This window comes from Zingiber officinale, chromosome 10A (assembly GCF_018446385.1).
Source record: "Zingiber officinale cultivar Zhangliang chromosome 10A, Zo_v1.1, whole genome shotgun sequence".
Taxonomy (NCBI): domain Eukaryota; kingdom Viridiplantae; phylum Streptophyta; class Magnoliopsida; order Zingiberales; family Zingiberaceae; genus Zingiber; species Zingiber officinale.
In genome coordinates this window covers 44,214,707-44,232,056 of record NC_056004.1, presented here as the reverse complement: position 1 = coordinate 44,232,056, position 17,350 = coordinate 44,214,707, and the positions used below count along the sequence as shown (strand labels likewise).

Below are 17,350 nucleotides of genomic sequence, written 5' to 3'. Positions count from 1 at the left end.
AACATTCATCTAATTCTAGTACAAGCCCAGAGGGCAGAGATAGATAGTAAGTTCCTACAGCAACAGCAGCAACCCGTGCTCCATTACCTACTCGTAGGTCCACCTCGCCCTTCGTTAATGTCTTGCTATTTCTCAGTGCCTGTACATTAGTACAAATGTGAGAAGCACATCTGATATCTAATACCCATGATGAAGAAATAGAGAGATTGACTTCTATAACATATATACCTGAAGTAGAAACCTCATTTCTCTTCTTCTTAAGATCTTCCAGGTATACTTTGCAGTTTCTCTTCCAGTGCCCGGTCTGACCGCAGTGGAAGCAGGTAGCATCCTTGGCAACCCCTCCTTTAGGTTTCATTACCTTGCCTTTGCCCTTGGCTTGGGACTTTCCCTTACCTTTAGGCTTACCCTTGCCTTTATGTTTTTGCACCATCAAAATGGAGTTGGGCTTTACCTTCTTAAGGTTGAGCTCAACAGTTCTCAACATGCTTAGCAGCTCAGGCAATGACTTATCAATTTCGTTCATGTTGTAATTTATGACAAATTGACTGTATCTCTCTGGCAAGGATTGCAAGATCAAGTCAGTGGCTAGTTCTTGGCCATGTGGGAATCCCAACCTTTGTAGGTTCTCTATGTACCCAATCATCTTGAGTACATATGGACCTACGGGAGTCCCATCTTGCATCTTGCACTGAAACAGTGCCTTAGAGATCTCGAATCTCTCGTGCCTTGCTTGTCCTTGATATAGTTGACGAAGATGTTCAACCATATCATAAGCAGTCATCAACTCGTGTTGCTTCTGAAGCTCAGAGTTCATGGTTGCGAGCATGAGGCATGACACATCTAATGCATCATCTTGATGCTTCTTATAAGCATCTCGGTCAGCTTGTGTGGCAGTGGCAGGAGGTGCCTCGGGAATGGGCTGCTCCAAGACGTACAATTTTCTTTCTTGTGTGAGAACGATTCTCAAATTCCTGTATCAGTCCAAGAAATTAGCTCCATTGAGCTTGTCCTTGTCAAGGACAGAACGCAGGAAGAAAGTGTTCGTGTTTGTCGACATGACAATGTACAACATAAATAAAGCAGAGAGTAAATATCATATTCCATTTATTATTTAATTAGACCTTTAACTAAATGATGCTCCCACTGAATTATAGAACTTTTGTAGAATCAAGACATGGATGTGGTCAAACCACACTATTAGATTCATACTAATGGGCTATAATTCACGCGGGACAAGATCCACATCATACTACGCCTTGAGTTAGCTTTGGCTAAATCGCCTAAGACTTAGTATGATGGGTAGATAACTAATTATCAATTACATCTCTATGCAACTCTTGTTTATAGGAACAAGATCCTCATTTATATTAAAACTTGAGTTAGCTTTATCTAAATCGCCCAAGATTTAGTATAAATGTGATTTTTATCTTATCTTCCAACCGTTGGAAAAATGCCTATAGTCATACCCGATCAAATTGAGTTAACTAGTTATGTCACGCCCCCAAAGGAGTCCCCACCGAAAAATTTCGGCAGCATCACCCCTGTACCGGTGACAATCTAAAGCATAAATACAAACAAAATACATCAGCCACATGCGGCTGGAATATATACACAACCACGCAGTTTATATTTAGCCCAATCGGCTGGAACATAATAAAACACAATCACGCAGTTATATATATACAATGAAAAGCCCACTCGGTTGCATTAAAAACCAACACAGTGGAAAACCATAACAGAAAGCCCAATACAACACAAATCAACACACTGTTAGCCGGCTAGTCTTTATACAACAACCACAACAAGAAATACACCAAATACACGAATACTAAATACAAGTAAATCATAAAAGAAACACGAAGCGGTCTTCGGATGTGACGTAGGACCAGGCAGACATGATACTCCAAGCGACACACCAACCATCTACAAGCTACCCGAAAACATAAATGTATACATGCGGTGGTGAGTATAGGTAACTCAGCGGGTAACAAACAATATAGTGCATGGTCCATAAACAAATATGGAGATCACAAATATACAGTCTCAGTAGGGAATAAAGAACATGATCATACTATCATAATCAATGCACCTAAACATATCTGACATAATAACTTGACATATAAACTGTACAAACCACAACTAACATAATGACAAATACATACCCAATCTGAAATCTACGCAAGGTACAAAGATGAGTACACTCACTGGATCTGCAACAGACATACCCGTGACACCTGTGCAATATAGATACGACTGCATATACATATAAAATAAATGACATGTATGCAGCATGACAACCATATGCAACAATCACATCTCAAACAAGTGCAAGATATCACAATCACATGCAACTAGTATCTACTAGGCATGTATGCAAGTATAACATCATAGAGGCACCGCACATCATATGCAAAAGCACATGCATTCTCCATGGTCACCCCCGCCACCTCTCCAGACACCACGACCCCAGTATGGCCGAGAGGCTTGGGTCCGTGACGACTGTACTACTCTTCAACCCACAATAGAGTGGTCGAGGAGGACATCCTGCTAGTAGCTATCTAGCTATATAGCATCAGGGTCCCTGACTGCTCACAACGACGGATCTCACAAAGCCTCGTGACCGGGTGGCACGACAGGACGAGCGACAACTGCTCCAGCTACCACTTCCCATTAGTGCCCGAGTGTGCGGCGCTAAACCAAACCAACTGACGACTCTCTCGACCACAAGGGAGACAATGGTCATCAGATGCAATGAATGATGAACATGATATATATATATATATATATATAATCATGATACAGACGCCATCATCATCCATGCAACAATCCAAACCACATAAATACCTCCAACATGAGTACAATCGTCATGATACCTCCACGTATCCCACCAAACATATGTACACACTACACATGTATAATCAACCAAAAATCTCCAATAATGCCACCAGACACATATACACAAAATATTAGTACAATCAACATGTATCCTCCAGTAAAAATACAACAGACATATGTATAAACCCCAAACATACAATCAATACAAGACCTCCAAATGTACATGACAAATACGTATGTACACACAAAATGTAAATGCACGGTCAACAAGATGACTCCTATAACACATACCCACCTATATACAGTCCACATCATATACCCAATCAGCATGGTAATACCAACAACTCGACAATCCCTACAAGACATACTCTACACGTGTAATCAAAACAGAGTAGATATCAAGAGTGGAGACTGTATATGAATTAAATAGATCATCACAAGGGTCAAGCATAAGTATCATGCAGGAAAAATAGCAACCGATCATGATATAAGATAAAGCAGCCTAATTCATCCAATAATAACTATGCACTAAGTTTCAAAGAAACTATAAAGAGGCCAAGGAAGAAATACCCGCCTTAATACATAGATCGTGTCCACAAATCCCACGTCGAGACGCTCGTCCCGAATCTAAATCCCGCGATCACATAGTGTATTTAGCTAATTTCATAGGTAGCAAATAGCTAAATAAACTCCCCAATCTAATTAGGGAAACCCTAATTGAAATAATTAACCTAATCCCTTAATCTAATTCGGTTTAACTAAATCCACATTCTTTCACTTCAATCCAAATAACCACAGATCACAGTCTCTAATATAATATGATATAAATCTTTATTCACCCATCTATCACATAAATGCAACCAAAACTCCATACTTAGCTTACCTCGATCCAAAACAGATTCACACCCTTTGATGGAGGATTCCTAAGTTTGCTGTGGAGAAAGATGGAGTTTCCCCACCCATCTGTAGCTGGTCTGGCATAAACAGAGGGGACAAGATACCTAAGGCATTTCATCAAACACTTGTTAAGCATAAGAAATGCCACAGCCCTAATCATTACTACCTAATTAAATTAGGGTTTACAATCATGACTTACTCCAAACAAACTCACCCAAATCAAATTCACGGTGACCACTGGTGGAACATGACCGGAGGGATCCACAGTCGAAACAAGATCACCGAAATTATGGATCACCGACGAACGGTACTGATCAAGTCATCGGTAGCCGATTCAAATTGGCTAGGAAAAGGAATCAAAATCTGGTGAAGAGGAGAAAGTGATGAACTCCCTGATGGCAACCTCTCTGCTCTGCTCCGATCCACCAGCGAGAGGGAGAGTGTGCCCTAGCCCACCCCCCTTGGCCGACTCGCTACCGCGCGCGCAAGGCCAGCCGAACAGAGGATCGCTCCGTCGAAGATGGTCAGAACTATCAAGATCCAGTGACGCCTTCCCTCCGACGACGCGTGATGACGAGATCACGGTGGAAGAAGCCTCTCTGTCGCCGTCGGGTCGTCTGCTCGCGAGTGAGAAATGGGAGAAGTCGGGCCAGGTGTGCGCGAGAGAGAAGAAAACCCCCATGCCACGAAAGGAAAAAGGGAGGAGGAAGGTTCGGCCGGCGGTCAGCGTTGATGCCCGGTGACCGACGATGAAACAAGATCGCGAGGGAGAAGAGTCGGGAAGGAAAGGATCGGGTGAAAGGGGAGTTCGGGAGAAAGAATGGGGAAGGAATTATAAACCTAGGTTATTTAAAAACTTAGGTTAGTTTAATTAAATGCTAAGTTAATTTCTCAATCAACTCCCAACTTATTTTGGGTATCCCAAACATGCTCTCTCTGTACCTCGAATCCATTCCCTCAAAACGGGTCATACGGACCCCGTTTAATTCCCGAAAAATTCATGAAAAAAATCCAATAAGATTTTTTTTCGTCCAATAACATTTATTATTTAATTTTACGGTATCCTACATTCTCCCCCACTAATAAAAATTTGGTCCCCAAATTTATTGGTCAACTCAGGGATCCTCCGCCAAGAGTAACATCCAAGCAACAAACTCATATACCACTCACTTCAAGAATCACCACTAATCCACATCCTCATCAACTACTCCAACCTAACATCATAAAGATATCTCTAACCATGACCATCCACCTCTAAGTGAATAATGATGACTCTGTGGATTATGAGTTCACCCTGCATCTACTACTCCCACACTGCTAACTAGCAAAATTTGGATAAATCAATTACCTCTGAAATCCAAAATCCACTATCATCAGATCCTCCAACATCTGTACAGGGCGCATCAAACTATCCATCAGTCTGAGATGAAAATCTATACTAAAGTGAAACTTCTAATCCAAAGTCTGCTGTAACCATAAACAAAACCATGACATGAAATCACTGACCTCCATCCAAAACAATACTCAGAGATACATCATCCAGTCTGACATAACATGCTCCTAACTCCACTCTAGTATCTGAATCAACGGATACAATCCTGCTAATCTCTGATGTTCAGCTTCTACCGGCTGACATTCTAGACATCAAGGTATAAAATCTGCGATGTCTTTCTTCACCTCAGGTACGATACATCTGTGTAAAATACAAATCCGTCCACACTAGAAAGTACAACTAATACGAATGTAGTTATCAACTTTTTATTTCAACTCTCGAAACTAATCTCACAAGCATCTGTCCAGGAAAGTTCTATTCCTTTCCTAGACAGTCCAATCCATGGCATAACAATGCTAGAGAAACCCTCAATCCAATCTTCGATAATATCCAGCCAGACCAAGGAAGCTGCGAGTCTCCGATATAGACTACGACTACTCCCAACTGGTAACAACCTCTATCTCCTATAGATCTACGGTATACTCCTACTGGTGACCATGTATTCCATAAATCTCACAGAAGACAATTACAATACGTACTACTGAACCTCACATATAGATGTTCCCGTCGAAACATCTCTAGAACTATGCGAAGCTAGTGTACATGATCCACCTCGGATCGAAAATAGATCACAACATCGTCAATGGAGAAAATGAAAACTGATCTAAACACCCTAATAATACCAAATTCATCGAGTCCATAAGAACATCTAGGGCACGGTATGCCTAAATGGTAACACCAAGGACTCATAATATCCATACAACAGGCACACCCAACCGTAAGATCCCCGACAAACCTGTGATCTGATCACGCACTACAAATCAACAAATCCATATATATCACAGACATACAACACTCCATGTCACTATTAACAGCAAACACTAAATAGTATATCATCAAGTCAAATATCCACTAATAAATCATCAAAAGACAACATATCACCACACCTGATCTCCCAATATTCACCAATCAAAATCATCCTCAATATCAATCAATCATACCAGATAGTCTCCTAAACAATGATAGAGAAAAACGAAATCATCCAACCCTCAACACCTACTGCCAACAAACTAAATGTATCCATAAAGTCTGCCAAATCTCATCATCTTATCCTTTCTGAAAATCAAATATCCACAGTAAAGGAATGTCAATCCAAAGTCAAAGGGTCACACAATCTCCTGACTAAGAGTCTACCCATCTAGAAAGTATCTCCACAGCTCTCATAATCATCCTATATATGTCCCTCGACAAATATCGATAAAAGGTCAAACCCTCAAATATGAGATATAGACTACAAGATCTGGTAAAATGATCACGTGATCAAGGTCTTGAGCCACTTAATAAGGACAATATTAGCTGAATCGTCTAACCATTGTCTTGTACCCCATCAAACTACGATTGCTCCATCCTGAGGTTCAGTAACCTCCAGTATCGAGCAATGAACACAAAGATAGAGGAACGCTATAACTAAATAGCTGATCAAACTATCTGTCAATCAACACTCAACCCCTCGAAGATCATCATCTGAAATTATACCTAGTTATGGTCGAACTTCCTAGGTATTACTCAACTAACATCACTTCCTCCGCACCATTGCGGGGTATATATCACTAAGTACATCATGGATATCTAATTATATTCGATAGTTTCATGAGTCAGGATCTCCGATGGAACAACGTTAGGCGAGTCGACTGATCATCGCCTTATAATCCATCATGCTAACAAAAGAAGTAGAGAACTACTCTCTCTCCAAACACCTCAAGGAAATCACTAAGTGATGACCAGATCTCCAACAAGCATTCTCTGCTTCTTCCTGCACGTGGTACCGGGTCACGTAAAGGTTAAGCAGCTAACTTCAACTCTCTCACGTCAGTACAAATCATATATCCAAATATACTCTCCAAGTTATATACCCTAGTAACGGTTGTATCTCATAAGTGTTAAGCATATAGCTTTACACTTTTCCCACAGCAGTGGAGGTATCCTATCCGAATGTACCTTCTAAGTCATCCTATCAGGTACAGACAGTCCATGGTCAAAGTCCCCATGGAATAAGTTACGACAATCCTCTACAGGCTGACCAAGCCGACAATGGTATACGGCTAACTCAGTCCTTCCCATGACTGTACAACTCATGTACTCAAGTATGTCTCCCAAAATGTCTAACCAAGCACGAGTATCCTAAAGATAGGAATCTCTAAAAAATAGAGTAAGTCAATCCCCTATAGATCAGATTGCCAAAATAAATTAGGCATCAACTAACTAATCTACCGAAGTCAACAAGGGTAAATCGACCGCTCTATAGATAGAACTAACAGGAGTATAAGACCAACTAAGATAAGTCAAACCCCACTGCACAAGTCAAATAGGTAACCCAATCTTAAACAGGAGTAAATCGGTACTCTACTAACTGAGCCAACATGAGTATACAGATATCATCCCCTACTTAGCTAACAATAACAGAGATTGATATGTGACTCTAACTCTAAACCAACTAGTAGTAACAGACACTAAAACTACTGGTAGTATGATATGTGGATTCCACTGAGACTGTAATCCTTGATCTCCAGTAGGGTCAACCGTGATCAGTGATTGACCCAACACATGAAATGTATGATACAAACAACTAGACAGGTAATAACAAAAGAGTACTACCACATGTCATAACAACTATCTTGAACAATAATATGTATACCAGCAAAATGTATGATAACAATATGCAAACATACTTCCTATAGACTGGAGATGTCCTATTGCTGCCTGGTCCCAAAGCCCGAAAAGTCACATCAAGAAAACTGAAACATGAAATCCCAAAACATGAAAAGCAGGCATCATAAACCTGCTCTGAAACTAAAAATTGGTATCAGATAAATCTCGAAAATCTAGAACACATAGCAAGTGTCGTATACCTGCTTTGATACCACTAAATTGTCATGCCTCCAAAGGAGTCTCCACCGAAAAATTTTAGCAGCATTACCCCTGTACCGGTGACAATCTGAAGCATAAATACAAACAAAATACATCAGTCACATGCGGCTGGAATATATACACAACCATGCAGTTTATATTCAACCCACTCGGCTGGAACATAATAAAACACAACCACGCAGTTATATATATACAATGAACAACCCACTCGGCTGCATTAAAAACTAACACAGTGGAAAAACCATAACAAAAAGCCCAATACAACACAAATCATCACATTGCTAGCCGACTAGGCTTTATACAACAACCACAACAACAAATACACCAATACCAAATACAAGTAAAGCATAAATGAAACACGAAGCGGTCTTCGGATGTGACGTAGGACCCGGCAGATAGGATACTCCAAGCGACACACCAACCATCTACAAGCTACCTGAAAATATAAATGTATACATGCGGTGGTGAGTATATGTAACTCAGCGGGTAACAGACAAGATAGTGCATGGTCCATAAATAAATATGGAGATCACAAGTATACAGTCTCAGTAGGGAATAAAGAACATGATCATACTATCATAATCAATGCACCTAAACATATCTGACATAATAACCTGACATATAAATGGTACAAACTACAACTAACATAATGATAAATACATGCCCAATCTGAAATCGACGCAAGGTACAAAGATCAGTACACTCACTGGATATGCAACAGACATACCCGTGACACCAGTGCAATATAGATACGATTGCATATACATATAAAATAAATGACATGTATGCAGCATGACAACCATATGCAACAATCACATCTCAAACAAGTGCAAGATATCACAATCACATGCAACTAGTATCTACTAGGCATGTATGCAAGTATAACATCATAGAGGCACCGCGCATCATATGCAAAAGTGCATGCATTCTCCATGGTCACCCCCGCCACCTCTCCAGACACCACGACCCCTGTATGACCGAGAGGCTTGGGTCTGTGACGACTGTACTACCCTCCAGCCCACAATAGAGTGGTCGAGGAGGACAACCCGCTAGTAGCTATCTAGCTACATAGCATCAGGGTCCCTGACTACTCACAACACCGGATCTCACAAAACCTCGTGACCGGGTGGCACGACAGGACGAGAGGCAACTGCTCTAGCTACCACTACCCATGAGTGACCGAGTGTGCGGTGCTAAACCAAACCAACTGACGACTCTCTCAACCACAAGGGAGACAATGGTCATCAGATGCAATGAATGATGAACATTATATATATATATATATATATATATATAATCATGATACAGACGCCATCATCATCCATGCAACAATCCAAACCTCATAAATATCTCCAACATGAGTATAATCGTCATGATACCTCCACATATCCCACCAAACAAATGTACACACTACACATGTATAATCAACCAAAAATCTCCAATAATCCCACCAGACACATGTACACAAAATATAAGTACAATCAACATGTATCCTCCAGTAAAAACACAACAGACATGTGTATATACCCCAAACATACAATCAACACAACTCCTCCAAAAGTACATGACAAATACATATGTACACACAACATGTAAATGCACGGTCAACAAGATGACTCCTATAACACATACCCACCTATATACAGTCCACATCATATACCCAATCAGCATGGTAATACCAACAACCCGACAATCCCTACAAGACATACTCTACACGTGTAATCACAATAGAGTAGATATCAAGAGAGGAGACTGTATATGAATTAAATAGATCATCACAAGGGTCAAGCATAAGTATCGTGCAGGAAAAACAGCAACCGATCATGATATAAGATAAAGCAGCCTAATTCATCAAATAATAACCATGCACTAAGTTTCAAAGAAACTATAAAGAGGCCAAGGAAGAAATACCCGCCATAATACATAGATCGTGTCCACAAATCCCACGTTGAGACGCTCGTCTGGAATCCAAATCCTGCGATCACATAGTGTATTTAGCTAATTTCATAGGTTGCAAATAGCTAAATAAACTCCCCAATCTAATTAGGGAAAACCTTAATCGAAATAATTAACCTAATCCCTTAATCCAATTAGGTTTAACTACATCCATAATCTTTCACTTCAATCAAAACAACAACAGATCATAGTCTCCAATATAATATGATATAAATCTTTATTCACCCATCTATCACATAAATGCAACCAAAACTCCATACTTAGCTTACCTCGATCCAAAACAGATTCACACCCTTTGATGAAGAAATCCAAAGTTTGCTGTGGAGAAAGATGGAGTTTCCCCACCCATCTGTAGCTGGTCCGACACAAACAGAGGGGACATGAAACCTAAGGCATTTCATCAAACACTTGTTAAGCATAAGAAATGCCACTTCCCTAATCATTACTACCTAATTAAATTAGGGGTTACAATCATGACTTACCCCAAACAAACTCACCCAAATCAAATTCACGGTGACCACTGGTGGAACATGACCGGAGGGATCCACAGTCGAAATAAGATCACCAGAATTGTGGATCACTAACGAACGATACTGATCAAGTCATCCGTAGCCGATCCAAATTGGCTAGGAAAAGGAACCGAAATCTGGTGAAGAGGAGAAAGTGATGAACTCCGTGATGGCAACCCCTCTGCTCTGCTCCGATCCACCAGTGGGAGGGATAGTGTGACCTAGCCCACCCCCCCCCTCGGCTGAGTCGCTGTCGCGCGCGCAAGGCCAGTTGAAGAGAGGATCACTCTGTCGAAGATGGTCGGAACCATCAAGATCCGGCGACGCCTTCCCTCCGACGACGCGTGATGATGAGATCGTGGTGGAAGAAGCCTCTCCATCGGCGTCGGGTCGTCTGCTCACGAGAGAGAAATGGGAGAAGTCGGGTCAGGTGTGCGCGAGAGAGAAGAAAGCCCCCATGCCACGAAAGGAAAAAGGGAGGAGGAAGGTTCGGCCGGCAGTCGACGTTGATGCCCGGCGACCGGCGATGAAACAAGATCGCGAGGGAGAAGAGTCGGGGAAGGAAAGGATCGGGCGAAAGGGGAGTTCGGGAGAAAGAATGGGGAAGGAATTATAAACCTAGGTTATTTAAAAACTTAGGTTAGTTTAATTAAATGCAAGTTAATTACTCAATAAACTCCCAACTTATTTTGGGTATCCCAAACATGCTCTCTCTGTACCCCGAATCCATCCCCTCAAAACGGGTCATACGAACCCCGTTTAATTCCTGCAAAATTCCTGAAAAAAATCCAATAAGATTTTTTTTCGTCCAATAACATTTATTATTTAATTTTACAGTATCTTACAAGTTATACTCAATCTAATTGAGTTTATACTCATCCAAGCTTTGATAGGCGGGACCAAGATTGTCCCTCTGCACCCTACCAAGATAATATGCGTTGCTCTGCTTTGGCAGATTCAACAACATCAAATGATCGAGTTAGTGATGGGTATCAAAACTTGGTAGGTATTTTGAGTTGTCTTGATTAAGATCTAATCTAATCATGAATTTGTATCATATACGCTTTAAGGCACTATTTACCCTACATTAGCATGCAACACATACACACAAGCAATCATATATACTGATTAATTAAATTGTGATGAGGTCATGGCCCTACTATGATATTCTCAAGCCAATGAAAAGATCGGACGGTCAACCTAGGGTCAACGATTTCTTCAAGCGCCTCCCTTTGATCGCCATGTGTTGAAATCACCCTCCTCGTAACTCCTTCTTGAATAGACCTTCCACCGCTTCATTTTGTACATTACAAATATGAAACTCGAGTTACATTCGAGTCTAAAATCTATTTACAATAGGAACATAAGAAAAGAGGCACGACGCGCAGGTCACATATCATATACAGTACGCACAACACAAAAAATAACGCACAGGCCATATTATGAATTAAAACACAATTTTATCCAAATCATTTGGGGGTTTTTGGGCCATGACCATCACAATATCATACATAATTCTAAATTATTTATTTTACATAAATTTCTATAATTTTACTACTGTTTTCATCAATTTTATGAGTCACAACTTCCTGGCAGTCCCGATTAGCAATTTTCGGGCACGATCGCGGGACAATGCCCCTTGCAGGGTTAGGGGCAGCGCCCCTACTCATGAAATGAATATCACGAGTGTCCCATCTTGATCTAACAGTGTCTTAAGCCACTGTCCCAAAACAATTTAGGTGAGATCTTGCCGTTTTGGAAGATTTTTCTAGGTAGTTGAAGCCTACAAGTGTTCAAGCACTTGTTGCTTCGCCTCTACGAGAAAATTACTCACAAAATCCATAAAAATAGTAAACTTATAGAAACTTACAGATCTGAAACATTTTCGAAAAAAAACAAATACAAAACATGTACACGCTTTGCACGTGGCTCTGATACCACTGTTGGGACTTTCGAGCCGCAAAAATAACTTTTTGCATTGCGGAAACCTCGAAGTCTTGCCACGGATCCGTGCAAAGATAAATAAATTCATGTACATGTTTGTATATCCTAGATCTACCTTAGATCTACATGATAAGAGTGTTACCCTTGTCACGATGCCCTTCGCTTATCCCGCTCGTCCAAACGGTTGCAGGATCTCGTAGAGTGTCAAGTGTACACTCCTCTACACGTATCCACACGGACAAAAGGTGGAGAAAACCCACTTAGAGTGTGCTAGCACCCTTGAATGGTTTCGGAAATGGAGAAGAGGGAGAGAACAAGAGAAGAGAAGAGGAAGAAGAAGAAGTTACAACAAGCACAAATGCTTTCACTAATGTGGCCGACCATATAATGGAGGGTTTAAAACCTCCATGTAATACCAAGAGTCATGGCTCTTGGTCTTCCTCATGAGGTGGCACACTATGATGTAGCCTTGATGATGTGGAACACCATCATTGGTCGGCACCATACCAAGTCACAATGAGGTGGCATTTGGTCAAGTCAAACTTGACTCTTCATCTTCCCTCTCAAGTCAAGTCAAACTTGACCTTTTTATCTCCCATGGTTGATCAAATCTAACCATTGATTTAAGTCAATTTAATTTAATGAATCTCTATTCATTGGTTTAAATTGACTCAATAAATCATAATCTAAATTAGACTCATTTTACATATGAATCAAATTGAGTCCAACTCAATTAGTCTAATTTGGATTGCTCTTAATCCAATTTGGTTCATCACATGAACCTAATCCTCTTGGTCCATCATATGAACCTAATCTCCATCTAATTACCCTTTGTGTGTGACCCTATAGGTTCTTGTAACGTTGGCAATGCTCCTAAACTCATTTAGAAACATAAGTAATGAGTGGTATCTAGCAACACATCATTATTACCCAAGTTACAAGAATGTTGAGATCCAACATCACCTTTGTGACTACTAATTGTGACTCTCACAATATATGATAATGTCCTTCTATCCTTAACATCTAAATTCATCAACTGAGACATAGACCATGTCATCCTCTAATCAATTTATGTCTTGAACTTCAAGTAGACTAACTCTAATCAAATGAGCTCAATATCTCATATTGACGCATTTGGGCATGACCATGCACTTAGTGGTCTCACTCTATCAAGAATCATGATGTCACTCCCGTCATATAGGAGGGATAGATCCCATCTACATCACTCACATCCCTCCAAATAATTTGTTACATACCCAGTAGTCGCCTTTATAGTCCACCCATTTATGGGTGACGTTTGACGAAGCCAAAGTATGCAACTCCTTATGTAGGGAACCATGGTGACTTCAGGTCCAAGGACTGATAGTCATACTAATAGTCACATGAGAAAGTATATGACACTCATATAACGATCCATGATACTTTCTCATGGCGGGTCATTCAGTATACATTCTCCAATGCATACCCTTGTGTTAACTTGATATCTCTATATCCATGACTTGTGAGATCAAGTCATCGAGTTGACCTACATGCTAGTCTCAGCGCATTAACATTGCCCCTGAATGTTAATACTTGACTAGGAATGATTAAGAGTAGTGTTCTCTATATCATCTCACTATCAATTCAACCAATCGATTGATATACATAAGAACCTTCCACTCAAGGACGCTATTATACTTAGTTATTTGGTACCAATACAAGTAAGTATAATAACCATAAAGAAATGCCTTTATATATATATAGGAATATGATACATCGAGTACATACAACAATCATCACATGATTGGCTCTAGGGCTCTCACTAACATCCTCTTGATGTATTTGTCCATACTAACCCACAATGCATCCCTAGCATTGGTTTATATGACATCTATACATCCAAAGATAATTATCATGCTATATGATCCCAATGCCATACTTTATGCATGAAACACAACTCAATTGTGCCAATTCCTTAAGGTTGAGACTCAAGTCTGTCTCCAAACCATTTGGCACACTCCATGGTTCCTCTAGACTCCCAAGTAATACCCACTTGAGATTCATTTTTCATGGATCCTAACTTGACTCTTTGAGCTCCTTCTAGAACTCTTAACCTTAGCCACCTCCCTAGGTGACTCATCTATAATTGCTAGGCCACATCGGTGCACCTCCGATGACACTTGGCCTACAAACCTAACCTTCTTAACCTTGGACACATTGTCCTTGGTTAACTTCTTCTTACCTTTAAATGACTTTCCCTTGCCATTTATTGGTTTATTCTTGCTATAATCATATGCGACCCTAGCATATGACTTTTCCTTAGCATTGGAGATACTACATCGGTATCCTAAACCCGATCTATCATTATTAGGTCTTTGGCTACTCAACACCATACCTAGACCCTTAGATCCAACATTGAATCTTTCTAGCGTTTTCTCCAACTTATCAAGCTTTGCCTTCAAAGCTTGATTTTCCTTTTCTAGGTCCCTAACCCTAGAGTTGATATGTCCACCTTGGACATTCCTAGACCTACTCTTCCTAGGCATGCACTACAAGAAAAAAGTCAAACAACAACGGTTTTTCACCGTTGTCGTAGGCCATTTTGAACTGTTGTTAAAGGTCGTGTTGTTAAAAGGGGTGACAAAAGACAACAGTTTTTAACCGTTGTCTTTGAAGGCAAAGACAACATTTTTTACAACGGTGAAAAACTGTTGTCTTTTCCTTCAAAGACAACAGTTTTTCACCGTTGTCTTTGAGCGTCTACCTTTAATAACAGGGTCTTCAACAACAGTTTTAAACTATCTACGACAACGGTGAAAAACCGTTGTCTTTTTTAGAAAAAAAATTAAAAAAAATTAATACACAATTTTCCAATATTATAAATCATTCAAAATATTAAATTTCAAAATAAAATTTAATATACAATTTTCTAACATTCAAAAATAATATTTATAACATTCTGAAGAAATTTCATAAGCAACCAACAAAATTTCATAAGCAACCAACAAAATGATAACATTTTTAAAACAAAGGTAGAACAATATAACACAAGATTTTCTACTTAGATGTCGGTGAAGAGGAGGGATTGCAGCTCCTAGTGCTCCTTAATTTGTTAAAGTCTCTTCATTTTTTTAGCTTGTCGGCATTCTTCCCAATACTCTTGAGGACACCTAAAAAGAGCAGAATGAAATTATACAATCCTGTGCACAAGAACTATGTAATTCTAAGTGGTGGATCATGTCTGTTACAAGTTCGCCACTAATTTTTTTGACCATTATGCACAGATTGTAGACAAGCATGAAAATAAGCAGAACCATAAATATAAGCGAATAAAGGATACCTTTCAATCTTCGAAATCTTCTTTTCTAGTTGGCCCGTCTCCTTTTCCTCTCTTCTTTTGTTAACTCTGCCTCTTCTTTGATGTTTCCTTTTCCATGAAAAATCTCCTCAGGGGCAAGAATAGTCGCATCTGAGACGACCAATGGAGCAACCTGCAAAACCATTGTATTTCAGTGACTCGAAACTGTTTTTACCATAAACTAAAAGACAACTCCAAAAGATATTTTTACCTCTTCCATTGCTAGAGCAGGTACATTGACTTGTATAGACATATCCTCAATAACCTACATCATAACTTATGGTTAATCAAGAAATAAATACTAAAATATGAAGTCACAAGAATATGAAGTCACAAGGAATACAGAATATGAAGTCACAAGACTTAAATACTAACTAAGATCAATAAGTTGTCAAATTTTGTATCAATGATGGATTCCTTCTGAATTGAGCATTAAGCTTCATTCCAAACAAAAAGAGAAAAAGAATGACTGTACAATAGGTATTACCTTCTTAATAGAGAGAATTAAATTGTGGATGAATCTAGGTGCAGTGCAGTTGATTCCAATAGCAACGACTTTGTTGCATGAATCAGCCAGAGAAACACATTCAGCCATAGAATCTCCACTAACAACATTGATCCCATCCTTCGAAGTGAAAGAAAACCAAGCTGGAATTTTTGTGTCACACTCCAAAAGAAGTTCAACATATGCCTGTAAAAGAAGTCATAATTAGGATCCACTAAAAGGAACATCTTGAGCAAAATAAGAATCTCAAGTCTAGGGTTCCACTAAAATCAAGCTTCTTAATATTTGCAGTAGATTCTTGTAACAAACTCTGTTCTGAATTTCTGTTTTAGCTAAATCTTATCCAAAGCCTCAACTATTTGTGCCATTTTACTCTTTGGTATTGAGTACCCCAAGTACCTAAATGTGCAACGAAGGAAGAGCAGGAACCATTGCTTAGCTCTACAAATACATCAAAAGATACTTGAGCTTCAAGTTTATTTGGAATTGTTTCAAAAGCAATTATATCAGCTCCAGCTTCAGAAAGAACCTCAAGCCTTCTCTTGTGAAAATATTTGACGATTTCCACAGTAATTTCTTGGCCATAGTTTCCACTACAAACAGAATAATCACATGATCATCTAATGAAGACCTCCATATCATACTGTAGTCCCGAGCAGCATTAACAAGATGCACCTGTACTCAGAACCATCTCCTAGATATGCTCCATAGCTTCCTATTGATGCAACAATCAACACAGGACGCTGCTTATGGTTGATTGCGCCCTCACTGAATCCATAGCTTCCAAATGGCGAATCAAAACTTCTATAATTCCCCAAACATCCTTCTTGTTGAGCCTGCGAGACTGCAAATTTCTTGGCCTGCTGAATCTGAATTTTGACCTCCAATTGGAGTGCTGTGGCTGGTTCCTGCATGGAATTAAATGCATCTTAATGGACAGAATA

At 39.8% G+C, this 17,350-nt stretch overlaps 1 long non-coding RNA gene across 1 annotated transcript; it reads right to left on the bottom strand.

Annotated features, from left to right (window-relative positions):
* Positions 1-16,415: 16,415 nt before the first annotated feature.
* LOC122026075 lies at positions 16,416-16,949 on the bottom strand. Its single transcript, XR_006124010.1, has 2 exons — positions 16,870-16,949; positions 16,416-16,592 (listed from the first exon to the last, which is right to left on the bottom strand). It is a non-coding gene; the product is annotated as an uncharacterized LOC122026075 (long non-coding RNA).
* Positions 16,950-17,350: the final 401 nt, after the last annotated feature.